General features: G+C 40.0%; 1 protein-coding gene across 1 annotated transcript in view; it reads right to left on the reverse strand.

The window, feature by feature from the left end:
- The window catches only part of LOC125631634 (RNA-binding motif, single-stranded-interacting protein 3), a 1082196-nt gene that overhangs the window by 948449 nt on the left and 107246 nt on the right, over window positions 1-26501 (reverse strand). The gene's annotated exons all lie outside the window — the stretch shown is intronic.

The following is a 26501-nucleotide window of genomic DNA, read 5'->3' on the forward strand; positions in this document are numbered from 1 at the left end:
TATTGAGCTTAGGCATGTGCTTAACTTTACTCCTGGGAATAGCCCCAAGGACATCAGTGGAATTACTTGCAGTAGTATAAGTTAAGCACATGCATAAATATTTGCAAACTGGGATCCTTAATTTTTTCAAGCAGCTCTCGTGAATACTGACTGAAGCAGCAGCACTTCCTCTGCACTTCCTCTGTCACTTATACAGCAGGCACGTGACCCACTCAGTTGGGAAAATCCCCAGATCCCACATTTGGATCAGAACCACAGAAAAGCACATTCTCCCTAAGGGAAAGGACATAACTGGTATTTACCCCATTTGTACAAACAAGACCAATACATGACAGAACCCTTGATACCGCATTTATACTGTTGAGTGAAAATTCTTCTCAAAGAATCTATCAATACATCATCTTTCCCTGGATCCATACAATGAGGATACTTAACTTTATGAACAGGTAATTTCCCTGACACAACTGGCTAGAGCAAATCCCTCTTTGGTGGTCTGTGCAATATATTCCCAAAATGTTGCCCATCAGAATTTAGACAGATTTTAATTTCATGCAGTGTAGAAAACCTTTGCAAGTCAGAGAAACAGCTCTCAGCTCTAGTCTTTTACAAGGAGCCACATCTCACACTGAATTCACAAAGCTGGGAGTGGATGTTGGGAACAGCATCAATAAGCCAAATAATTCTGAAAAGATCATGGTGTTGGAAATCTAGTAACACACTCCACTGACCTGGGGCCGGATCCAAGAGAGGTACAGAACTATTAGATAAGAGGCTCTCAAAAGCCAGAGATATCAGATCTTCATGATAGCTGGATCCCAGATAACCAGATCCCATGCTTGGCAGGACTTCATGTTTAGCTATCAAATCTAGATCCAGGTTCTGATCCCATATCCATCTGGATCCAAATCCATACTTGTCAGCCATGGATCTGTACCCAGCTTGGGTTTTGTTTTTTGGTTTGGTTTGGGGAGGGGGAGGTTGGTACCTTCAGATCTTGGCTGCCAGATCTGGATTCAGGTTTTTCAGCCCCCAATCCATACTTGGCTGCCAGATCCGGATCTGGTCTGTGGATATAGATCCTCTGGAAACGGGCTCCAATGGCCAGAAGGCCACTTTAAGCACATAGCATCTCCTCTTTTCTTTAAAAGAAAAACTTGACTAACTGACAGACTAACTATAGACAAATTTTGCCTCAAAAGAATAAAAAAAGAGAGAGAAAAGAAATGCAGATGATGGAAGCATTGAGCACACTGTGTGCGATCTGAGTTTCCTGTACCTACAGTGGTTAGAAAGGAACTGAGGAACAGTTGTGGCCATTTCCCCTTTCAGAACTCTCCAGGATGAGAGATGCAACTTGCCCCAGTGAACTTTGCTTTCAAGAAGGTTCTGGAAGCTCATGGTGCAGGCTCCTTGATCCACAAGTGTGAATATCCAGATGCCACTCAAAGAAGAAGGAAGTATTCTTAGGAACGGTATGCAGCCTCCACAGATGAGTTACCCAGAGGTGAATCTGAGCTGAATAGAACCCAATGGGAACTACAGAGGTGGGTCAAAGGACTAACAAACTCCATCAATGTTTCATATTAGAGAAAGGCATGTAGTTAAGTTTATAAGATTGAAATGCAATTTATGACTACTAGAGGATTTACTTTGATCAATTCCTTCTGAACATCTGAAGATCCACCATCTTGCCAGAATCCCTCCAGAATTCAAGATGTGTTCAGAATCACTACACCAAGCTTATCTGCTTTTATTTTTAAATCGTTTTCAGTTATTTACAATTTGTTTCAAGCCTTAATAAAATATTCCATGTAAATAACAACAAAATTATAAATGGGTATTTACTTTTAAGTCTCTCCTATCAACTTGAAAATATATTTTACTTTTGTTAGCAATGTTATCAGGTAACATTTAACATTAATTAAAATAACTGCCTTTGTAACTATGCAAATTATTCACTTAAGAATCGATGACTAAATAGAAAAATGGATAGAGTGGTTCCTTATTTTTTTTAAAAGCTATCTTGGAATTCAGCCATTAAAGAATCTATTTCTTTAAACTTGTTGGTTATGTTCTCAATACACTCCCCAGCCCTGAAAGCTATCCCATCAATAATAATACAATCCTCTTGGGTGTCGTTTTCCATTGGCCTTCCTTCAGTACTCTCTGTGCTGCATTTAGTTACCTGAAAAGCAAATATGCATTCTCTAGATGCATTACATTAAATTTAAAAACAACAATAGTAAGCAATATGCTTTGTTATCAAGTTCAGTCAACATGTCAACAATCCACAGTCCAAATATATATATAAAACTCTCATCACAAGCAGTCAAACTGTGAATTTGCCTGGACATACTTTTTGGTAAATGTAAAGCATCTGGAAGAATATAGTGGTATGTCTAATACGCAGTAAGCTGAGGTATAAATCTACAGCACTTCCAGTAGGCCATGCACTAACTCTCTGTGTGGACCCTACTGATGTACAGGAAAAATTCCCTAATGCACTTTGACGTACTGCTGTTTCAAACCACAGCACGTCAACGCACTTGAAACTTTTAGTGCCCATGGACCCTTAGTGCATGACATGCTGGAGCACTGTAGATTTACACCACAGCTTACTGAACAGTAAGTCCTCCGATAGATGTGCCCTTAATAAACCAAAATCTCTTCTATTATATTGTCATTTTACTGAGACCTTAATTTTTGAAGCTTAAATGTAAGAACCACTTTCTACCAAGAATATTGTGAAATGTATCTCAAACCAAAGGGAAGCAATGCTACTCTTCGCTATGCAACCTATAGATTATCAAACTATGGACAAAGACCCCCAAATGAATGTATGTGTCAGGGCACTGCCTCCGCAGTATTCTCCTCAACTCCAGATACAGAAGCCTCCCTAAGTCTTAGGCACTATGGTTCTTAAGAGGGAACTAAAGAGGTAGACTAGTTAAGTGAGAAAATTTGTCTCACTTACCCAGAAAATGTCATTCTAGGTAGAGATATGGGTCCATAAATTCAATAGTGATGAGTTCTATAGTCTCCCTGCTATAGGAGGTGGAGTCAGGTGTTTTGATTGGCTGAGCTGACTCTCTAGATAACTCCTCCCACTCAATAGCCCCTCCAGAGAGTTGCTTCCAAAGCTGCTATCGAATCTGAATAAAACACTTTCACATATTAACAATAGCAAAAATCTGCCCGGCATCTAAGACAGAGGTGGGCAAACTACGGCCCGCAAGACCCTCCTGCCCAGCCCCTGAGGTCCAGGCCTGGGAGGCTAGCCCCCGGCCCCTCCCCCACTGTTCCTCCTCCTCCCCCGCAGCCTCAGCGCACCATGCTGATGGTGTAGTGTATTAAATTGCGCCGTGTAGGAATGTGCTACGGGTAGCAGTTACGGAGAGCAATTTACTACACTACACTGGTGCAACGCTCTGGGCGGCGTGGCTGTAGCACTGCCAGCCACCACTGCTCTGCGCGGTAAGGGGGCAGGGAGCAGGGGGGGTTGGATAGAGGGCAGGGGAGTTCAGGGTGGTGGTCAGGGGGCAGGGGTGTGGATGGGGTCAGGGCGGTCAGAAGGTAGGGAATGGGAGGGGGGGTTGAATGGGGGCAGGTGTCCCAAGGGGGCAGTTAGAAAGGAGGGGGGGTTGGATGGGTTGCTGGGGGGCAGTCAGGGACAGTGGTTCTGGGGCTGGTCAGGGGACAGGGAACGGGGGGGAGGGTGGATGGGGCAGGAGTCCTGGGGGGGGCTGTCAGGGGGCGAGAAGCAATGGGGGGTGGATAGGGGGCTGGGGCCCAGGCTGGCACAGCCTCCCCTAACTGGCCCTCCATACAATTTCTGAAACCCGATTTGGCCCTCAGGCCAAAAAGTCTGCCTGAAGTTCTAAGAAGTAGAACTGTCTAACCTGACAAAAACACATAAACTGGAATAACCCCAAGGGTCATACTGTTATCCCTCAGCTCTCCCTAAAAAGGGAAGAAAACAATGCAACATTACTCAGCAATAACCTCCCGAAAGAAGGAGATGAAAAAATACAGGGCGGGATGAATTTATCCCCCTACCCAGAACAAAAATTTCCAGGTGAGACAATTTTTTTCACTCTCACTTTGAGAGATGGGTTCATAAATTCAGTAGTCATCCAATGTTTGTAGCAATACTACCAACCCACCCACATCACTACCAATTGTTGGGTTGGCTAAGAGTGAGCTATGGCTTAGATTTACTGTAATCCTACAAAAGTCTACAAAATCCTACAAAAGTCTGCTTCACCCAACTGAAGTCTATTAATCTTACAGAAATTAGCCAACATATGCAGGGACACCCAAGATTGCTGCCCTGCAAAACTGTACATATGGTGCACTGGACTAACCGTCCCGTGAAGCTGCCATTGCCGTCTTGGAATGGGCTTTAAACTTGAATGAGAGAGATTACCCTTAGTTTAACATTCCTTGGAAAATCTCCCCCCTTCCAATATACCTTGCTATGGAGGACCTAGAAGCTTTCCGACCCTTAGCTATGTGGTATTCTACAATGAACAAAGTGGAAGCTTTACTGAAGGATTTTGTACTGTAAACATAAATCTTAATTTGCCTTCTAGACATCTAAGATGTGCCAAACCCTTTCTTTTGGATGGTCTGGATTTGGGCAAAAAGAGGGGAGCAAAATCTCCTGGGATTAGGGGAAGAAGGATATTATCTCAGGAATGGATGATGGGTCTGTCTGTCGAACCACTCTTTCATTATAGAAAAAAACATAATTTTGAGGGGGGTCAGGGAAGGCTCTCAACTGATACCCTTCATGTGGGTGTTATGGCCACTAGAAAGGTGACCTTAATTGTCAGGAAATATAGTGACACTTCAGAGAGTGGGTCAAAAATTGACCGCCCCCACAAAGCATTTAATATTAGAAAAGATCCCATGGAGCTACCCTTGAATGGAAGGAGGTATGATAAGGACAAAGGGAGGTCCTTGCAACACTCATAGCTCCCTGTCACGATCCTTTGACTAGTGGAGGGGACGGATGGAGTGAAGGTGACTGGAGTCCTGCAGTTTTACCATGCACCAGTTCTGTTGACTGGCGCTCCTGGGGCCTCCATAGTTCACCCAGCGATGGAGCCTAGTTTGCATCAGTGACTGCAGATTGAGCCCCGGTGTCCTTGGCTGTTTTTCAGCTCCTGGTGGCTTCCGCAGTGCACACTCCTGCAGCGGGGTACCTGGCAATGCGGCCTGGTCCATGTCAGTAGTCACGGTATGGGTTCTAGTGTTCTGTGACACTTTCTTCAGCGCCTTGTCTTACTGGGGCCCCCATTTGCCTATGGCTACTACCACACTATCCTATGAGGCAGACCAACAGCCTGCTTTTCAATCCTGGTAGCACCAAGTTTGGAGGAGCAAAAGAAACTTTTCCCCTTCAATACACTCAACCCTTGTCCTGACCCTTCTTTCAAGCTTTTTCAGCCCATATCAGGGATAATCTGTGGGGAGAGATTGGAGCTCTGTGAGGTGAATTTTAATAGCTCTTAAAAAGACAGTAACACTGTACAAAGAAAAAAAACCAGACAGCTGAGGGAAAAAGAACCTAGAAAAACAGGAAAAAGTAAAAAATAATCAGGTTATGGCCAAATTACAGATTTCCTAACTTTTCACCTGCTTTACTTGCGGAGGCAGAGAAAATTCTGGAGGGGTTCAGAAGTGGAAAAAGCTATCTGGAGAGTCAGCCTGACCATCAAACCATCTGACTCTGTTACTGAAAAAATGGAGACTGAAGAACCCATTACTACTGAATTTATGGACCCAACCCCCAAAGAGAGAACAACTGTTTGTGTATGACATAGTCCTTGGGAATTAGATGGATTTGTAATAGACAGGAGCTCCTTCCTCATACTCCTAAATTGGGTGACAGTCCACTGCAAAGGAGTGGAGCTGACACTGGAAACAGGGAGCCAAAGGAACAGCAGACAAGCTCAGATGTTCTTGTTCCCCGAGGGTGTCTTGAGATTTATAGGGATTTCAAGACACCTGTAGTGTCAAGGGGTTGGACACTTTGTTCCACAAGTAGAAGCTATCTGCCCTCACCTTTTCCCATTTCTACCTGAACAATTTGGAAAGCACTCATGCCGTTAACAAAATTATAATGGGCATATCTGAGTCGACTCTCAGTGACATTAATCTTGCTATAAAGTGACAATTTTGTAGGACAGACAGTATAACATTTCAATGAAATCAAATTTTCACCTTGCTTTAGTATTAAACAATCCTACAACTAATTTTAATATTTAATATATAATTTCAAGCCATTGATTTTTAAGATTTTTCAACCAGTATTAAGGCAGAATGGACATTTGTTTTGTTTACAGCCCCAACTCAGGGCTTCCAGATTTCCAGTGAGGATTAAGCATGATATGCACCACTAGGACTACCATTAGGCTCATAAATGCTGATTGTCATAAAAATGTTTAAATGCTTTCAAACTGTTTATTCATGGTAATTGTTTCCTATCTTTTAAACTTGTAGACTGGGAGGCTAAACAAAATGTAAAATTTTTCTTGTATGCTACACAAACTGATGTCACAAAACTATAGCAGGAACAGAATGATAAAAACATTATTGAATGAGAGATTCTGGAATGGGCAAGAACAAAAGAGGCCACTGATTTGTGGAATGTAGCACATTTATAATGCTGAACAGCATTCTGTAGGATGCTGAAGGTCAATAAACAAAATGATAATTCTACAGTCCATTTTTCATTTTAAGAGAATATTAAAACATTGGATAAATGAGTGTAGGACATGAGAGGAAGGTAGGAGAGCCTTCTGCTAATGTTGACCTATTCCAGTTTCATCAGAGAGGCATTTAAGGAGTGGCCAACTTTCTAAACAAAATTTAGGTGACCTTTCCTCCTACTGTTGCATTTGCATACTCATTCTCAGGAAAGCATGAACATAGCCTGAGGTATGTAGCTTAATTTTTTTAATAATAAAATGTTAAGTAATTTCAATAAGATGCTCTTATGCTACTCTTGAAGACTTATGCCAAAAGCTGAGATAACATTATTATCTACTGGAGAACATAGCTTCAATACTTTTATCAAATACTCATTTGACAGGCTCATCATATAACCAATCCTCTTTTTCCTTTTGGGTACAAATTTTGAATTCAGTAAAAGGCAGTTCAGGGAAAACTGGAAAGAAGAGAACATTTATAGAGGAAGCAATGTATTTAGTTAATATTTTTCTCTTCTTTTTGTAATTAAAATTTTGATGGAGCTTTCCATGTTGAAAAATGAGGGGTGGAGGTTAAATGAAAATTTTCTCCTTCCCAACTTAGTTTACCTTGTTCTAGATCCTAGAGTAAAATCTATTTTGCTTGTCATAACACAATCAGCTGCCACAGAAATGATTGTGATTTCACAAATTCAGCATTTTAGATCTAATCCTTTCACCTGTATTCTGTATGTGAGTGAGTACAGTATGAAAGACTCTCCTTTACTGGGCTTTATTTTTTTTTCTGAGTTTTGGCCCCACATGCTGGACAATGCTTTAAGTCAAAATGCTTTAGAACCAGTGGTTCCACATCTTATGGAAGGTATTGTGTTCAGAAAAATGATGTTTAGTACCCTACAACATAACTTTCATTTTGTCCATATTTTGGAGGAGGAAATTTGCCTGTTGAGGCAATGCTTTAGGTCAAACTGCCTTTCATCAAAACACATTTACACAAATAGACAATTCACTGTATCTTGTAGAAGGCAGAAAAGAAGATGTCCCAGAGTCTTCAGAAAGTGCACAGTTTAATCTATGATATCTTTTGTGAACATTCACATACAATTACTGTGTTGTCCATTCAGGTAAGGACCAAGCATAGCTAACATGTGAGATCTGTTCAGAGATTCCTTCAATGCTACCAGGTCCTAGAGCATCCTTAAAAGCCCCCTGGTCTTTTTCAGTAATTCAGCTGAGCAGATGGCCCAGGAATCTTCACAAACGGAATGGAAAAAAAAACCTGCCTGCCCAAGAAAGTAACCATACTCCCATAAAAGAGAGCAGACAATGATGAGTCTATCCATTGGGATGGAAGGGGAAGGCATATCCTCTGCATCCAAGTTGTAAACAATATAGGAAAGACAGACTAGAGCAAAGAGGTGTGGGAATAGCACTGCATATAAAGATTTCCATAGAATCCAGTGAGATAAAAGTTTTGAGTGGAGAAGACTCCTTCTATTTCACTAGTATCTCAGGGGGATGTCATACAGCAGCTACTAAAGTCAGGCATTTTAAAATCAGGAGATCCAGATAACTTGTATCCAAGAATTTTTAAATAGCTGTGTGAAGATCTCACAAGACAATTAATTATGATTTTCAATAAATCTTGGAATACAAGAGAAGTTCCAGAAGACTGGAAGAAATCTAATGCTGTGCCAATACTTAAAAAGGGTAATAATAGGCCTATCATGTCTGACATCGATTGAGGGTTAGATAGTGACGTGGCTGATATAGCAATCAACTAATAAAGAATTAAAGGAGGATAATATAATTAATGCCAATCAACATGGGTTTAGGGAAAATAGATCCTAACTTAATATTTTTCTGATGAAATTACATTTTGATTGATAAAGGTAATAGTATTGATGTAACAGACTTCTATACAGCATTGGACTTGGTACCATACAACATTTTCATTAAAAAAACACAAAGATACAAAATTAACATGGTACTTGTTGAATGGATCAAAAGCTGGCTAACTGATAGCTCTCAAGACAATTCTAAATGGGGAATCATCATTGAGTGGGTGTGGTCTAATGAACTCCCACAGGGATCTATTCTTGGTCCTATACTATTTAACATTTTTATAAATGACCTGGAAGAAAACATAAAATCATCACTGATAAAGTTTGAAGGTGACATACAAATTGGGGGAGTGGTAAATAATGAAGAGGACAGGTTACTGATACAGAGGAATCTGGTTCTCTTGGTAAATGAAGCACAAGCAAACTATGTATTTTAATGTGGCTAAATGTATACATCTATCAACAAAGAATGTAGGCTATAATTCCAGGATGGGCAACTCTATCCTGTGATGCAGTGACTCTGAAAAAGATTTGAGGGTCATGGTGGAAAATCGACTGAACATGACCTCCCAGTGTAATGCTATGGCTAAAAGGGTTAATGCAGTCCGTGGGTACATAAACAGGGGAATCTTGAATAGAAGTAGGGAAGTTATTTTACCTCTGTACTGTGCACTGGTGCGATTGCTACTGAAATATTCTGTCCAGTTCTGGTGTCCAAAATTCAAGAAGGATATTGAAAAATTGGAGATGGTTCAGAAAGCCAGAAGAATGATTAAGGGATTAGAAAACTAGAGTCAAGGAGCTCAATCTATTTATCATAACAAAGCGAAGATTAAGGGGTGACTTGATTATAGTCAATAAGTATCTACATGGGGAATAATATTAAACAATAGGCTTTTTCAATCTAGCAGAGAAAGGTATAACATGATCCAGTGGCTGGAAGTCAACGCTAGACAAATTCAGACTGGAAATTTTTAACAGTGTGAGTAATTAACCAGTGGAACAAGTTACTAAGTGTTTTAGTGGATTCCCCACCACTGACAATTTTAAAATCAAGATTGGATGTTTTTCTAAAAGATCTGCTCTATGAATTATTTTGGGGAACTTCTATAGCTGTATTATACAGGAGGTCATACTAGAAGATAACAATGGTCCCTTCTCATCTTTGCATTGATGAATCTAAGACCAGACTGCTGAATCTATAGAAATACAAATGCAAACTGTAAGAACATAAATATAGTAGGAAAACAAAAAGTCAATCAATGTGGCTATATAGCAAGCCTCAAGAGGCTTGTTGATCCAAACAGAAATCCTTCAAACTTTGGAAATCTGATCCTAGTGAAGCCAATAAACAGAAGCATAAATTACAGTAGGCAACAAATGTAAGGGAAATTAGAAGGGCCAAACTGGATTTTGAAGAGCAAATAGCTAAAGGCATAAAACAAAAATAACGAGAAACTCTTTAATTACATGAGAAGCAGGGAGCTGGTGAAAGAACTGGTAGGTATGCAATTAAGGGAGCAATTCAGGAAGATACATGCATTGTTGAGAAGCTCACTGCAGTCTTCACGGCTGAGAATTCTGGGGAGATATCTACTCCTCACCTGCTCTTTTCTGCTACTAAAGATGAGGCAGTCTCAGAGACTGAGGTATCAGATGAGGAAATGGAGCAAACTGATCATTTAAAATGTGTTAAGTCACCAGGCCCAATGGAGTACATCCAGAAATTCTGAAGAAGTTTAAGTGTGAAGTAGATGAGCTGTTAAAAAATATGCAAGCTCTCATTAAAAACAGCCACTGTTCGAAAGTATTGGAGGGTAGCAAATGATCTATCTATATTTTAAAAGGGTTCAATGGGTTTCTGTAAAGGAAAATAGTGTGTTTCACTAAACTCTTAGAATGAATAGTTTAGTGAATAAAAGAGTCAATAAAATAGTGGATAAAGGAGAACCACTTGACATAGCTTCTTTAGTAGCTTCTTTTGAGGGTCCTTGTCAAGGGCTTTTTGGAAGTCTAAATAAACTAAGTAGTTATGGAATGAAAAACAAAGTATTGTCATGGATCAAAACTTGGCTAGGAGACAGAAAACAAAATGCAGGATGACATGGTCAATTTTCATCATGGCAAAAAGTTAACAATGGTATGCCTCAAGGTTCTATACACGGTCCTTTGTCATTATACTCATTAATGATCTGGAAAGTTGGGGTGGGCAGTGAAGTAGCAAAATTTCCAGATGACACAAAGTTTAATCAGGATCAGAAAGGACTATTGGGAACGTCAGAGAGACCTACACAAGCCAGATGAATGAGCAACACAATGGTAAATGAAATTCAATGTTGATAAATGCAAAATAATGCATATTAGAGGGGAAATTTTAAAGTATTGATACACCTTTCAGGGTTCTCAGTTAACTGTATCAAGTCAAGAAAGTGTCATTATAGACAGCTCAATGAATACCTCTGCTCACCATGCACCTGTGGTCAATAAATTTAACAAGATGTTAGGATAAGGATCAGAATGGTGAATAACACAAAGATTATAATAATTCCTTTATATAAATATATGGTGCAGCCTTATCCATTTCAAAAAAGATATTGCAGAATTAGAGGGAGTTCAGAGAATGACAAAAATGATCTAGGTTTGTCAAGAACAGAGATTGAAAAGACTGTGATTGTTTACCTTAGAAAGACAAATGATCAGAGACACAATGCAAGTATGTAAAACAATGAATGGTATACAGAATGCAGATCAGGAATTTCTGTTCTCCTTTGTCTCACAATAATAATAAATAATAATAATAATAATAATTAATAAAGAACAATGGAGATAATCAATTAAATTAAAAGGTGAACATTCAAAATCAAGAAAAGGAAGCACTTTATAAAACTAACTTCTGGAACTTATTGCCACAGGAATAAACTGAGGTCAAGAACATGAGATTGAAAAAGACTGGATATTTATATGGCTATCCAGAGTTTTCATAATTAATTATAAAAAGTTTGGAAAGGATATTAAATTTTGTGCTTCAGGGATTGTCAATCTCCAGGATCAGGATGAGACCTGGTGCCTGATTCATGAAGGTATTTAGGTACCTAAAGATGAATATAGGCACCAAGAGGAATTTACAAAAGTACCTAAGCAGGTAAGGTGGGAGTTAGGTGGCTAACCTACTTATGTGCTTTTGTAAACACCACGAAGAGCTATCTGTATTTTTAGGTGCCTAAATACCTTTTTAACCTATCCCTAATGCAGGGGGCAGATTATCCCACATCGGACCAGGCTTCTTACACTTCCTCTGAAGCATCTGGTCTAGGCCACTATCAACAGTCAGGATACTGGACTAGATGGACCTCTGATCAACTCTTGTGTTCCTAAGAAATAGTTCTCTGCGGGGGGGAGATCAGGGGACTCCATCTTTGATCTTCAGTAGTATGGAGTGATTATCTTGGTGGAGTGATGTGCAGGGAGAAGTGCATGGATATGGCCAGTGAATTTAAAGCTATATATAGCCAACCAGTCAAATCCCTCCCTACCCATGTCATGTAGCAGTTCTACTGAGTCTATATAAACAGGAAAGAGGAAGTTGGAGGAGGGAGGCAACTCATCCTTCCAGATTCCATTTGCAAAGCCTATTTATATTTATCTCACAGAGGGGAGAGCCTTTCACCCTGCACTATGACTTTATTGCAAGAGAAAATAGGAGAATTGCTAAAAAAGGGAAAAAGCCCTTGTCTGCAAACAAATGATTTTGTAATTAGCAAGAATAATTAAAACAGACAATTTAGAAGGACATTCAGTTTATGTCAGAACCGAATAGATCTGAAAGTTTTCCTATCATAGCAGTTATTCTTTGAAGCTTTTATTAAATACACATTGCAAAATTCTCATGGCAAATTCCCACAAGGATCAACAAATAATTGTACACCATATCCCCATGAAGTACAAAGTTTCTAAAGAAAAAAGGATGTAGCAAGGCTAAACTAAGAATTTTTGGGCAGTGCAAACCTATCCCAATTCCTTGCTTCCAAAATTTGGCTAAAAAAATAAAAGGCTATGTGAAGTACTAGGCATATCCCATCATTTAAAGTACAAACAGGTACACAATATTTTTACCAGAGGAAGAGCCAATAAATATGGCCTTACCAGTTCTGAAACCATTTTGACCTAAAGAATCATCTTATCTTGCACATGGAATCAAAGCTTAGAAAACAAAGCCCAGCAAAGGGGAGCTAAGAGGCCCACAGCCCAAGAGAATCAAAGGAACAGTGTTTTTTGAGAAACAACCTTAGAATTAAAAAAGAGGGCTCTAAACAAGACTTAATTAAGCCCTGTGTTCACTGGAGTACCCGGATACTGTTGCAAGGAGTGGGTAGAAGAACTCTAACCTTAAATGTAGTGGCAATGCATGGAATGCAGTGGCAATGCACGGAACTAATGTTCCAAAGGCTATGAAGGGAATGGAGTATCAGGGATAAATCTTCAAAGGGCTTCAGGCACTATCCCACTGAAGAAGAGCCCATGAGAATAAAACATCCTGCAAAACTATTTCCTTTTCAAATAAAAAAGACTAACACTAGGCATAACAACAGTAAAGGATGAAGGAGTATGATGCTGTGTTTTAAGAGTATGTTGCTATAAATTGAGACAATCCTCTTGTAGGCAGGTGGCACTTTTCCAAAAAGGGCCATATTTTTGGTGTTTAATGTACCATAATACACACATCTACATCATATATCAATTGAAAGCTTATTTTATATATGTTTAGATGAGGTAGGATGTGGAACTTCCAAGCTGTGCTATAAGCCTGTAAGCACAGTGAAACAATGGTACCCAAAATGAGAGTGTCATTTTTTGCATATTTCCAGAAACACTGCAACATGACTCTGACTACAATTTTTACTGTTTTAAGTAAATTTCAACCCCTTAATGTGGTGTTTATTGGTCAAAGCTACCAAATGACAATGTATTAAAAGATTTTTGTTGGTTTTCAATCTGCAAGTATTTTTTTTCATAAACGATGACACTGTTTAGCAGGGCAAAAATGGCAAACATCAACATTTTGCAATATACTAACATTAAATGTTTTCACATTGCATATTCTTAATTGTCAAAGTATCTCACAAGTGATTATAATAATTTTCTATATTTTCAATTGAAATTTTCTGACCATATCAGTCTCATACTTAAGTTTTTGCACCAGTAACAGTAGATTGTGTGCACATAGTTTGTACTGCATAGAGGGTAATTATAAATGTACATGAATTCCTAATGTAATGAGTCTCCATTTGTATGCTTTTGTACATATAATGTAGTATCTGCTTGGTAGAAGGTTTTAACTTGTAATTGCCTATGCATGCAGTACTAGCCTTTGAAATATTCTAGAAACTAACTTTTTAATACAGTGACACTTATGCATAGGTCAGAATTAGTATCAGATAGGCAATGCACAGTTTCATATTATGAATATGCAAAAGCTAAGAGAGAAAGAAATGGCCAAACAAGAAGTAGTGAAGACAAAGTCTACAAATGAGTCCTTGCCCCTGCACTGAAGAGGTATGAAGAACATATTACTGCTCTTACAAATAATGTCATCAACAATATGACAAATTCATTTAATCCTGAATCACACATCCAAGAGGTGCTTATCAACGTATCTACTAAACTGCATGTAATATCAGATGTAAAGAGTCTCTACTGAAAATAGCAAATATTGGTGAAGAACAAATGAAGAAATTTGTGAGAAGAGCACTTGATTCTCATGGGACACATAGCTTCTTCAGCCCAGTCAAGAAATCTGGCATCAAAACTTTTGATCACATGTCCAAGAAGACCAAATTTAAGTCTTGCAAGGGAGGGACAATCACAGCAGCTTTCAGGCCATAACCTGTTTTCCACAGAGCCCTACCCTTAGCAAGACACAGATATATTTCAATGATAACTGTTTTTAGTCTCCCAATAAGACTTGTGTCTATGTCCCCCTTGCATCCTAATGGAACAATGAGAAGAACAGAAAAAGCTGAATTAGGATATCAGGTGGAAGTTCAAGCTGAAAGCATCCATAAGCTAAGAGCATGCAACAAAGAAACCACAGTGTACATCAGAGATGCCATGGTTGTCATACAAATGATGGCTGGAGACAAATTCCACAGATTTGATGAACGGGCAGCTGAGTACTTGAGGCAGGTCCTAAAAGGATTTGACAAAGCTAAAACTAAAACTGAAGTCTTTGACAGATATGACAAGAATAAGTGAAAACTACAGAAAGACAGCACTGGACAGAATCTAAAGGTTGGATGCAATAGGTTGAAATACTACATAGAGTCATTAAACTAACAGAAACAAATGCAAGTATTTCAAAGAGGTAATTTTTACGTGTTGATGGTGTCATTGTTTACCCCATTTCTATGGTAATGGCACCACTTAACAGCTCCACATCATTCCTCATCTTAAGACATAATAAGCTATCAAATGATGTATCATGTGCATGTATGTAGAGCAGGGGTGAAAGTAACTCCGAAGACTTACTGATATGGGGGCTGGGGCCAGCTCCGCTTCTGGACCCTGGAATGGGAGGGGCAGGTCTGGGGGGTCAGCATCCCCCAGTCAGCCTTTCCAGGCTGCCTGGCCCGTGCCACCTGGGGCTCCAGTGGTGATTTAAAGGGCCCGGGGCTCTGGCCGCTGCTCCCTTTGCCCACCCCGTCATCGGCCTTTAAGCAAGGTCCTTTGCAGCAGCTGCACTTTAAAGTTGCTGCCCCTTCCCCCCAGTCTGCAGCCCTGCCGGTATGGACCCTACCAGCAGGGCCACCGACAGGGGAGGCAAAAGGGGCAGGGATGTTAATGTGGGCTGCGTATAGGCCGGTACCGGCTCACTTTCACCCCTGATGTAGAGAGGGTACATTAAGATGACCAAATTTGTGGTGTCTTCTGCTTGCCTATTGAAGTGCAAGAAGTTCTGTTTCCACAAACAATCAGAAATGATCTGTTTTATGACAGTAAGACAATTAAAAAGACATTAAGACTCATTATGAATTCTTAACAGCTCAAAATATTTGAAAGCTTCCTTCCTGGTCGTAGGTAGGAAGCACAGGCACAAGATGCAAGCCAATAGGGTAGATACTGTTGGAAAACACCACTTCTCTGTCAGATGTAACATTTGCCTTTCAACTCTGGTCCGTGTTGCTAACAGGTAAGCCTGTAACTACCAGTGGAACTATAAGAAGATATAAGTAATTCTATCAATTTGCCATCAGATCACCATTCCCCGTTGTCTCTTATGGCTCTGTACTTTAGCAGGCCAATGGATGTGGCGCCTATGCAGTTTATCATTACTCTTTATTTACAATCCCTGAGACAGTTTTCAATTCATGTGAGAACACTCATGTTCAATCCAATTTGGATTAATTTTTCAAGTAAGATTTTATAAGGAACAGTGTCTAATGTTTTAACTAATGTTCAGATATCTTATATGTAATCAATTCTCTTTTACAACTGATTTTGTAATTTGATAAAAAAGTTATCAAATTTGTTTGTTTTTTCTTTATAAATATATGCTGTTCATTGCACATGTTTCTATTATCCTCTAGTTGCATGCCGATTTTTCTGTTAGACATCTCTTCCATTATTTAAATAGGAAATAAAGTAGATTTACCGGACAGTAGATAGAATTACATGATAATAAGGTATTCAGCAAATGCTTCCTTAGAAATACTACCATGGTTTAATCAGCCAGTTTTCCCATTGGTTTATATTATTTTGGATTACCCACATAAAGTGGTTACTTACCCTACTGTAACTGTGGTTCTTTGAGATCTGTTGTCCACATGTCTTCCACTTCTGGTGTGCATGCACCCCATGTGAATGAGACTAGAATCTTTTTGAATAGTGCTCTACATGCCCTTTGGGACTTCATAGCTGAGGGCATAAAGGGTGATAGGGATGCAACCACTCCAGTTCCTTTGCCAAAACAGAATCCATATTGACAAGGACTCCGCAGCAGGAGAAAAAGAAAGTGCATTGTGGAATACATGTGGACAACACATCTTAAAGAACTACAGTTACTGTATGGTAAGTAACTGCTCTTTCTTCTTTGAGTGATCATCCACATGTATTCCACTTCTGGTAACTCACAAGCAGTAATTCAAGTCCCACAGGGGTAGTTGATTGAAACAATGATTGTAATACAGTTCTGCCAAAGCAGACACCAGTTCTGGAGCCCTCTGTCAAAAAGTAGTGATGAATGAAGGTGTGGACTGAACTCCAAGTAGCTGCTTTACAAATCTCTGAAATTGAAACACCAAAAGAGAAACTGCAGAGGCTGCCAAGAGACCTGACAACAGCTAAGTGTTGGGATTCCCTACAAGACCTCTTTCCACTCAGCTTCCCAAGAACTCAGTTTGACTCCAGACTTCATCACTCAGGTATCTTTATTTGGCATACAGCAACACTACACTGAATTGATCAGTCTCAAATGTAGGGGGGGGGGTGGATGCAGAGTACATCACAGCTCCAAAGTTACACAGAAACCCTGTCCTTTTAAATACGTTACATATCTCATTGCGTTTACTATACATTGCACCACACTTTGACTTGGTTACTTTGCAGGAAGCAATCCCTGTGCAGCATGCTCTGTCCATGCATTGTCCATGCTTGACATACTCCTTACCTCATCTCTACATTCCTAATTTATCTTGTCCATTGTTATCTTGTTCATAGTAAATGGTTCCCTGGGTGTTCTCTCTCCTATCTCGCTCAGACATTCTGTCTTTTTAGCCTACTGATCTATTTACTCATCTTATTTAGCTCAAATGTCCTGTTTTCAGCCTGATGATTCATTTATCTCCCTAATACTATCATCCAAAAAGGAGGCCTCCCCCATGTGTTTAATTACTCATGTCAGGCCAGGCCTACCTACTCTAAGGTGTGAAGTTTGGCTTTCCCTTGAGTAGTATGACATTTGGGAAAGAAAACTGGTAAGTTGAGTTTAAAGTCATAGACTATCTTAGGTAAAAATTTCAAATAACGTCTTTATGTCCCTTCGTCCTTGTGGAATACCGTATAGGGTGGTCCTACCATAAGGGGGGGCCCAGGGGGCAGAGTCCCTGACTGATGGGAAGAAGTGAATGAGAAACCCAGCCATTTGTTGCACGTGACCAGTTTGTGTAGCTTTCAGCAAGAGAATAACATCTGCCAGATACGCTCTTAGAGGACCTGATGGAGAGACCTGAATTCTTATGGGCTAGCAAGTAATCGAGAATGGAGGCTGCTGCAGCCTTCCAAGGTGGTCAATGATTCTGTGTCACTCAAATAGAGAAACTTTTCCATTTATTCACGTGTCATCCTTGTTGAGTCTTTTCTACTGCATACTAAGCTATTCTGGATTGCAGTGGAGCAAGATCTGTCTGTGGTTATCAGCCAGCATCCAGGCTGTGAGCTGGAGGAGTGTCAGTTCCAGGTGCAGGATTTGGCCCTTTGTCTGCATTAGGATGCCCAGGTGTATCAGAAGCATGACTGGAAGCTGTGTTGTCAACGTCATCAGGCCCAAATACCAAAACTGCTTGGGCCATGCTGGGGTTATCATCCTCACCAAGTGCTGTGTCCTATCTGAGCCTCCTCAGGACCCTCAGTATCAAAGGAATGAGATGGTAGGCATACATGAGTCCTAGAGTCCATGAAGTCAGGAAGTCAGCTGACAGAGAGCCTGAACTGGCTGCCATTCTGGAGCAGAATCTCTAACACTTCTTGTCCTGGTCTGAAGCAAACAGGTCTATTCTTGGACATTCCCATTTGTGGAAGATGTCTTGTAGAACAGAATTCTTGATTGACTATTTGTGACTGTTTGAGTATTGTCTGCTGATCTGATCTGCTAGTGTATTTTTGAGGTCTGGGAGGTATAGAGCCACTGGTGTGACTTGAGGGCTGATACAACAGTCCCAGCAGTGGATTGCTTCATGACAATGAGGCAATTAGCATGCTCTGCCTCACTTCTTGATGTAGTACATAGCATTGGCTGTCACCAGAGTACAGGTCAGACTGCTGTCCATGATAGATGAACAGTTCTCACCAGGATATGTATGTGAAGTTTCAACTCCTGAGGGAACCAGAGTCCCTGACTCTTAAGTGAGCTCTCCATCCTAGTGTGAGTGCTTTGGACACCAGCATTTCAGTGAGAAGAGGTGGTGGGAATGGCACTCTGCTGTACATGTCTAGAGTGTCCTTCCACCAATCTAATGAGGCGAGGACTTCCTGAGGAATTGTGACCAACATGTATGTGGTGTCTGCTGGGGAGATACATTGCTTTCAACTACCCTTGCAAGGAGCACAGGTGAAATCTCATAAATTATGTCATGTAAGGACACGGGAGGCCATGTATCCCGTGAGCCTGAAGCAAGTCATGACCTATGTCTTTGGGTGGGCCTGAAGTTGATCAATGAGACTTAGAATGGTGAGGAACCTATCCTGTGGTTGGTAGACCTTTGCCACTGTGGAGTTCAGTACTGCTCCTATGAACTCAATTATTTGAGTAAAGCTAAGAGTAGACTTTCCTCTGTTGAGTCTGAGGCCTAAAGCAGTGGAGAGTTCCAGGGTTACTTGGACTGAGCTGTTCACCTATTGAGATGACTGCCCTCAAATTACCCAGTTATCTAAGTATGGGTAGACTTGAATCCTTTGTCTTCTCAGGTGTGCTGCCACTTTTACTAGATAATTGGAGAAAATACTTGAAGCCATGGAGAGACCAAAGGAGAGCACTCTCTACTGATAATGTTTTCCTTTAGTAACCTGAGGTATTATCTATGGGCTTGGTGAATAGCAATATGGAAGTAGATATCTTTTAAATTGAGAGCGGTGAACCAATTTTGAGGATCTAGGGTAGGAATTATAGATGTTAGAGTCACCATCCTGAACTGGAAACAATGGATGAATTTGTTGAGTCATCTAAGTTACAGAATAGAATGCCAGCCCCCTTTCTTCTTTGGGAGTAGGAAATAATGAGAATAAATTTCCCTGTAATTCTACAGGCACTTCTTCAACTGCCTCACTTCCTTTCTTAGCAATATTTCATGAAATGGAACCCTGAAGGAGGATAAGGAAGGGGATATGTGTGTAGAGAGGGATTAAAACTGAATGGAGTACTCTTTGTTCACTGTTTCCAAGACTCATTGGTCCGAGGTTATCTGGTTCCAGGCTTCTCAATAAGAAAACAGGTGGCTCCAAAAGGGGGTGGGGAGTGAGAAGGAGAAGCTAGATGTTCTAAGAGACTCTTGACCCTACCATCAAACTTGCTGGCACAGTGTGAATTCAGGGTGTGCAGTGGAAGAGGAAGAGGCAGAAGGTCTCTGCCTCTGAAAACTCTCTCTCTTCCTCTCAGGCTTGGATCTGTGTATCCATAATAGCACTGGGGAGCTTGCCTCCGTCTCTGATATTTCTGAAGCTGACACTGTTTCCTTCTGAGAGCCAGCATGTACATGCCTAGGAGTATAAGGTGGCTCTCAAGTCCTTTAATGTGTGCAAGGCTTTGTCAGTTCTTGTTGAAAAGATCACAACCCTCAAAGGGAAGGGCCTCAATGTTTGTTTGAACCTCTTCTGGAATTCCTAAGGACTGTAAACAGGAGGTCCTGTGCATCATTATTGCAGTCACCATACCACAAGCTGTTGTATCAGAGAATTGAGGCAGCTTGTAATGAGGTCTTTGTAGCTAGTTGCCCCTCTGCTGGTACAGCAGTGCCACAAGAGGATACCACAAGAGATGCTTTTCTCAAGTGTCTCTGTGCCCTCTTCTGTAAGTGTGCCCATTGGATTCTCTGTCTGGGAATCTTGGTTCACAGAGCATCTACTGAGGTAAATATATTAGTGACATCATGTTATGGGTACCACAAAAAAAGAGGGTAGTGTTCCCTCCACCTTGAGAAGCGAGGTTGGTACCATAAAGTGAAGTGCTAGGTGCTCCATCGCAGGTACCAGAGGCGTGGTACTAGGACTGACAGCTTAGGTTACACTGGATTCTTTAGTGCAAGGAGCTTTGGTGCTGGCATGGGAAGCTCTGCCATTTAAAATTTCAGTTCCAGTTGCTTTAGTGTCAGATGCTTTGACTCTTGTTTGTCAGTACCAGGCAAGCAAGTAGTTTCTCCAAGCTGCATTAAGACAATTTGGTGACCCTTCAGTGTCAAAGCATCAGCAGGATCCAGTCTGGGCCTTGAACTGCCTCCTAAGGTAGATCTGCTCGGTGACAGAGAGGGAGAGCTGTGTCTGTGATCACCAGTAAGCACCCTCTCTCTTCAGTGTTGAGTGAAGGAGGGTAGGGAAGCTTTGGTTGACTCCACAGAAGAGAAGTGGGACTTCCTCAGTGCCAAATGACCTCTAGTGCCTGGGGTAGACACTTGACTTACTGGAGAACTCACAGACCTGGTGTGATCCAGTAATTTGGTCTCTCCTTCAGGAGACAACAAGGCCATCATGGACTTCTCTAAGAAGAAAAGCTTCAGGTGGGATTCCCTTGCTTTTGGATCCTTTCGGAAAAGAAGCAGCATAGAGAAACTTGCATGATATAAGTACTTCCCCAAAGCAGAAGAGGCAGTTAGGGTGTCCATAATAGGAACAGCTGCCTCACAAGAGACATAGGTCTTGAATCTAGGGGACTTTGACTTCACTATGTCTGGGGCAAGGTCTGGTTCCAAAGCAAATCCTTAACTTGAAGAGGTTTTTTTCCCCCTTTCTTTTTTTCCTTTTCTTTTTTGCCAACGGGCTTAAACAAAACCAACTATAGCTAGAGAACTAATTAAGAATTAACTTAGAAAATCAGTTGTACATTGCGCATCGACACTGAAGGTGTTCCATCTTGTAGCCCTCGGCAGTAAGAAGGAACTGAAGGTCACCTCACCATTATGACCTCAGATATGGAACACCAGAGGGTGCAGATATGGCCCTGAAAGACAATGCTATTTTAAAAGATTGTACTCTCACACACGTTGTGTATGTGCACCAATAATGCAATAGATGTGGTCAATCACTCAAAGATGATCTGATAAGGTGCTTTTTTTATTAACACTTAAATAAAGGGGAAACAAAATAAACATTAACTAAACAGGCCCGTGAATAAAGAAGGTAACTTACTGTGTTGCAGATACAAGATTAGCTGTTTGGTGATCCTGGACCATGTGTAGGGAGAGTGGGGATCTCTAGAGGCCATCTCCTAGCTAGATATACTGCACCCAAATTTGAAATATAGGTATACGACTATTTCAAGTGAGATCTACTTGTCTGTCCACATGCAGACATCTGCAGTATAATTAATAATGGGGCTATCAGTGGATGCATCTCCCTGAGACTGGGATTTCAATCATGAATATTAATTTCAAATATCTTCTGTTTTAAATGTAGGATACGGTGAAACTGGTTTGTATTAAATATGCTCTTTAAACAATTTTATTTTATATCATTATTATAAATTAATTAAATATATTGCATTCAAAAAGTGGGCAGTATGCACTGTTTTCAGAAGTACATTATATAGCCATTAAAACATATTTAAAAGTTTTTAAAACTTTCTTAAGCACTAGCATAAATTCCACTAAAATTAAAAATGTTTCCAGGAACTAGTTAGCAATACCATGTATAATTCATACCTTTTCTCCTGTATCTTTTCCCTCTCCATTTCCATCCAACCTACAAGCTGTTTTTAAAGGGTCTGCAACATGCCTGAGAATTTGTTCTAGATCTTTTAATATAACTTCTGTCTCAGAGACAACTAATAAAACAACAAAATACATAATTTAGCTAAAATATATATGTATATTAATGCAATATTATTAATGAAACAGTATTTATTACTCAGTCAATTAAAACAGTGGGGAACAGATACAGAGAATCTACAGGGAAAATCACTACTCCAAACATGGAAAAGAAAATGGGTTTCCTGTGGTAAAACCATATGGGGCTAAATTCCGCTATCACTGACACTGGTTAAAATCCAAAGTAACTTTACTGGCTTCAAATGTGAGAACAATTCATCCTTTGGTCTTTAATGATTTGAAATCAACACAATTGCCAAGATTAAGTGAAGAATAGTAAGAGTTATCTTGTTATCCAAAATTCTTGCAATTTGTATAGCACTCTTATACCGGATATGGATAGAAACTTGCCTGAAAATTTTTTAAACAAAAATAAAAAGTTGCTTCTTAAATTACTTTACAAAATATATCTCTTGAGCTTTCTGGATAGAAAATCTCTGAAAGGAGATACAAAATGCAACAAAACTCACAACGCCAAGAGGCTCTGCTAAAGCAGAGCTCTTTGGAGATAGGTCACTGGTCGTCTTTCTTCTCCTTCCTACAGAAATAGGATGATGGCAGCTGCAAGCAGCCTTTTCCAAAGGCAGCAGGAATATGGGGGCAGGACGCCACATGAGGTCATCTCCCACCTTTCCATAAATGGACACAACACAATGCTACCATGAGAAAGCTCAAACAGTCCCTTCTGACCAGCCTTATTTCTTTCCAGTGTGTAACACAAAAGTTTTTCACTGTGAAAGTTGATTTGAAATTAAGTAAATTCAAACTAACAGTATTTGGCGCAAAACTTTTATTTTTGTTTCAACACTGTAGGTTTTAGTGAAAAATGTTAGAAAGCATTTTATTTAATGTAATTATTTTTAAAGAGAAGCTGGAAGAAAAAAGAACACAGGAAGCTGTTCTAAAGCAAGACATTCTGTAAACAGCTTTGATAAGATTATAAAGAGATTCTGTTGTGCTAATAAAGTATTAAGTGCAACCTTCAGGTTGAAGGTTAGTTGAACCAATTTAATTTCTAGGTGGGACCGTTTCATCTCACCTTACTGAGGCTTTAGAGGCTGCCAGAAGAAGGCCTTCTCAAGTAAACTTATTACATACTACCCTCATAAATGACTATATCAATAATTGTACCAACTTCTCTTGTCAAAATGTGCAGTAAAGCCCACATGGATGTTTCCACAACAGTACCAGCTTCATAAACCCTAAAAATGTCTTTTCATGGAAAGTCTGACATTACTGATATATTGCAGTGTTGTAGCCATGTTGGTTCCAGGATCTGAGAGAGACAAGGTGGTGAGGTAATATCTTTTATTGGCCCAGTTTTTGCTGATGAAAGAGACAAGCTTTCAAGCTTCACAACACTCTTCTTCAGCTCTTCTCATGTAATGAATATCATTAGTATTACCACAGTGTTTTTGGCTGGTAACTGAATCATCATTTTCATTAGTTGTAGTTTATATGTTATTCAATAAATTTGGTATAACATTTTAATGTGTTTCCAAATCATTAATATGTGTTTTTCTTGGATTAACCATGTAAGTCAGGGGTGACCAACCTGTGGCTCCGGAGCCACATGTGGCTCTTCAGAAGTTAATATGCAGCTCCTTGTATAGGCATTGATTCCGGGGCTGGAGCTACAGGCGGCAACTTTCCAATGTGCCAGGGGGTGCTCACTACTCAACCCCTGGCTCTGCCACAGGCCCTGCCCCCACTCCACCCCTTCCCGCCCCCTCCCCTGAGTTTGCTGTGCCCTTGCTCCTCCCCCACCCCGAGCCTCCTGCACGCCACGAAATGCCATGGAACAGCTGATCGGGAAGTGCGGGGAGGGAGAAGAAGGCGCTGATCAGCGGGGCTGCCAGTGGGAGGCGCTGGGAACAGGGGTGGGGAGCTGATGGGGGCTGCTGACGTATTACTGTGGCTCTTTGGCAATGTACATTGGTAAATTCTGGCTCCTTCTCAGGCTCAGGTTGGCCACCCCGATGTAAGTAGTGCTTATGAGGAATATAAGGGTAACATACTTTACAGTTATATAGATACATACATACATTTTTATATAATCTTTCATATGAACTGTATCCCAACTTGTTTTACAAAACTGAAAAATACAAGATGTTATATTTTATACAGTGTACTGTTTGATAGTATTCTGCCAAAACCTTATACTGTCCAGTCACATAAATGAAGATTTTTGTCCCATAGAGACCTTAGTAGGATTGAGCAAAGAGAAGATGAAAAGCCTTTCCTTTTCTACTTTGTAAGAGGAGTTGTTCTTGTGCTGAGAAAGGCCCAAACAGAGTATCTGTGTTAACTATAATGCCATGGAGCCTACTGTAGAAAAGGAGTTTTGGGGATCCAAAATGTTTCCTATCTAAACATTATTTTTTTTCTTTTAAATTAAAGAAATGTATGATGCCTGGAATTTCCCAATAATTGAAAGCTTAATCCTGGTAAGCTATGGGGAATTCTGAATTTAGTGTGCTCAAGTGAAGTAGGTACAGAATTGTCAGGAATTTTATTTTTTGCATTTCAGACCATATATCCGGACAATAGCTGAGGAAAGGAGAATTCTTCTGAAAGATGTGCTTATAAAAATGACATTTCCAGCCAATATTCTGGAGCATTTTTCATATTAGACTGTACCTAGCCTAACTTGGGATACCAGACAAGTAAATCTGGGCAAATAACAGATTAATCACAATTCAGTCTATTTTATATCTGTAACAATGCAATGCAGAGTTTGTTCCATAGCCAGACATATTTTCTTATATGTTTATGTGCTGTAATTCCAGGTGCAGCACCAGTGAGAACACAAACTATATAACTGAGTCAATCCAAAATATTAAGTTTTAGCTCTATAATATACCATATAGAAGTAGCTGTGAAGCGTTTCAAGTGGTCCAAGCAATCTTTAATGTATTTCATTAAGTGAAGCAGCTATTTTGATATCCTAGTTCTGCCTATTAACTGTTTCACTGGAAAGCACATGAATAATTAGTCTAATCAGAATAGGATGTAGAACTGATACAAAAGATTTAAATTGTTGACAAATAAACTACTGGGACTCCACCTATAGTGATTCCAGTATAATCATGGGGCTGTTGTAATTATTCTTTCTTTGTAGTGCTTTTCATGTCATATTGAAAAACACTCTTTGTAATTCTGAGGTTACTTTGCCTACTGTTTGTTTATTCAGAGGACGCATTCGTTACAAATGGAGCAGTAGGAACCGGCATAGGGTGAATAACTGATTTTTTTTTTTTTTGCTGGCAACTAAATAAAAATCAGTTCTAAATTAACTGAATCCAAAAATTGCGAAATGTTTTGGCAAAATTGAAAAAAACCTGCTTTTGGTTGAATGTTCTATTTCAGGCATTTTTAAAGGGCTAGATTCACAAAGCAGCAGGAGGAGGAAGAGGAAGAGGTGATGGTGATATCAGTCTATGGTATAGCAGTCAATGTCATTCATAATGTCAATTCATAGTTATTCATAATGGCAATGAATAGTCATTGAATCAGAAAGACAGAGCAAATGAATAACTGTAGCCCGGTGGCTAGGGCACTCACCTAGAATGTGGGAGAGGCAAATTCACGTCTATGCGCCAATAAAAAGTAGAACTTCCACAGGAAAGACTAAGAGAGACCACTGCAAAATATCCCATAATGCTGTGGTAAGGGTACTCTCCTGAGAGCTAGGAGAGTATTTTTAAATCTCTTTTCCACATCAGGCAGAGTGGGGAATTGAACCTTAGTCTTTCACATCCCCAATGAATGCTCTAACCACTGGGCTAAATATTATAAGGAATTAGCCATGGCTACCACCACCAAAATATTTTTGGTTGGAATTATTCACATCAAATTTGTGAATAGTTTTGAGTCAACCAACCTGTTCAGGTTTTTTTTTCCGTTTTGTGTGTGTGTGTGTGTGTGTGTGTGTGTGTGTGTGTGGGTGGGTGGGTGGGTGTATGTGTGTCAAATAAACTATTAGTCTGAAAAAATGAACCCAGTCCAACTAACAACACATAGTTCAGGTACTTTCTAATATAACCCTTTGTTTTGTTTTGTTTTTTATTTTGTCCTCCTACATATGAAATGCACAAAGCCAGCGCTCAAGACAATACACAGACAAAATACTTCTTGGCTTAGGTGAAGATGTACTG

The sequence above is a fragment of the Caretta caretta genome, chromosome 2, assembly GCF_965140235.1.
Source record: "Caretta caretta isolate rCarCar2 chromosome 2, rCarCar1.hap1, whole genome shotgun sequence".
Classification (NCBI taxonomy): Eukaryota; Metazoa; Chordata; order Testudines; family Cheloniidae; genus Caretta; species Caretta caretta.